Below are 2,500 nucleotides of genomic sequence, written 5' to 3'. Positions count from 1 at the left end.
TATGGATATATATACCCAAACAAAGGCTAAGATTTTCTTCCCCAGTGGTCACTCTTGCATACATACAAACATATGAATACATACATACATACATACATACATACATACATACATACATACATACATACATACATACATACATACATACATACATACATACATACATACATACATACATACATACGTATCTACGTATCTACGTACATACTTACATGCATACATACATACATACATACATACATACATACATACATACATACATACATACATACATACGTACATTAATACATACATACATACATACATACATACATACATACATACATACATACATACATACATACATACATACATACATACATTCTAACGCAAACTGACAAAAATACACGCACACACACACACACACACACACACACACACACACACACACACACACACACACACACACACACACACACACACACACACATACACACACACACGCAGACAATACCTTTACCTTAGTTCCCTGACAACATGTGCGGTCTTCTCTTCGTCCTCTTGAGATGACTTGCTAAATAGGATAGGGAGGACGCCGGATATAGAGAAACGGCGGTATTTGTCATGGTGCAACTCAGGGTGGACATCCGAATCTACATACTGTACATTATTACATACATTTCCCCTCATATATGTATATGTATATATATATATATATATATATATATATATATATATATGTATATATATATATATATTTATATATATACACACACACACACACACACACACACACACACACACACACACACACACACACACACACACACACACATATATATATATATATATATATATACATATATACATACACACATACTACAACACCCCCCACCCCCCGCCCATTCCTCCTCATGCAGTCACAACATCATCCATATACAACCATTCTCCACTCACCTCTGTCTTCCGTCCTCTCCCTTCCTTCCTCAACAGACATTCCCCTCTTCCCCAAAGCCCTCTTCACCCCATCCATCCACCTCATCCTAGGACGTCCCCTCATGTTCACTCCCTCCACATCTGCCTTCCATACCTCTTTTACTAGTCTTTCTTCACTCATTCTTTCCATGTGTCCAAACCATCCTAATATTCTTTCATCAACCCTATCTCCCAAATCCTTTTTCACCCTTGTTCTCCTCCTCACCTCCTCATTTCTCACTCTATCCAGCCTAGTAACCCCCACCATACTTCTCAGACAACTCATCTCAAACACATTCAAACTCCTTCTCTCTTCTTCTCTTATGTTCCACGTTTCTGCCCCATACAGTGCTGTTGGCACAATCACTCCTTCATACAGTCTCCTCTTCGCATCCATTCCCAAATGTCTATTCCTCATTACACTCTTTAAACCACCAAGGCATTTACTCGCTTCTCTCAATCTACATTCTACCTCCACCTTCACTCCACCTTTTCCTGCTACACTTGCACCCAAGTATCTAAAACTATCCACTTCCTCCAGTCGCTCTCCCTTAATGTTCACTTCCAGTCTACTGCCACTCTCACCCCTTGTACATCTCATCACCTTACTTTTACCCACATTTATCTTTAGCTTTCTTCTATCACATACTCTCCCAAACTCTGCCACCAGCTTCCTCAATCCCTCCTCTGACCCTGCCACAAGCGCAGTGTCGTCCGCAAACAACAGCTGGCTCACCTCCCACTTTTCTCCATTTTCTTTAACCATCTCCAATCCCTGACTCACTACCCTAGCATTCACCTCTCGCACCACCCCATCCATGTATAAGTTGAACAGCCAGGGCGACATAACGCCTCCTTGACGAAGTTCCACCTTTACTTCAAACCACTCACTCTCTCCATTTCTAATCCTAACACATGCTCTACTACTCTCATAAAAACTCTTGACAGCTCCCAAAAGCTTTCCTCCTATCCCATAAATCTGCATAACCTCCCACAGTGCCTTTCTGTCTACCCTATCATAAGCCTTTTCCAGATCCATAAAAGCCCAAAAAACATCCTTCCCCTTTCCTATAGCTTTCTCACATATCTGTCTTACCACAAAGATCTGATCTACACAACCTCTACCCGTCCTAAATCCACACTGTTCCTCACCAATTACTCCTTCTGTTCCTCTCCTAATCCTCTCAATTAAGATCCTCCCATAAGCCTTCCCTACTACACTCAACAGGCTAATCCCTCTGAAACTACTACATTCACACTTGTCCCCTTTTCCCTTGTAGAGAGGAACTATACAGGCACTACTCCAGTCCTCCGGTACTCTACCCTCTCTCCAGCAAACATTAAATAACCTCACCAACCAGTCCACCATCACTGAACCTCCCTTTTTCAGACATTCTGCATGACATCCATCCAGACCAGGTGCCTTACCTGCTTTCATCATCTTTACAACTGCCTTCACCTCATCCTTCCTTATTTCTCCTCCATTCTCCTCATTCATCACTCTCATTTTCTTCGCATTACCCACTGCAGCTATCTTTCCTTCCCT

This window comes from Oratosquilla oratoria, chromosome 7 (genome assembly GCF_046742065.1).
Source record: "Oratosquilla oratoria isolate Oo_2021 chromosome 7, ASM4674206v1, whole genome shotgun sequence".
NCBI lineage: Eukaryota > Metazoa > Arthropoda > Malacostraca > Stomatopoda > Squillidae > Oratosquilla > Oratosquilla oratoria.
The sequence above is the reverse complement of the archived record's forward strand: the minus strand, read 5'-3'. Positions refer to the sequence as shown.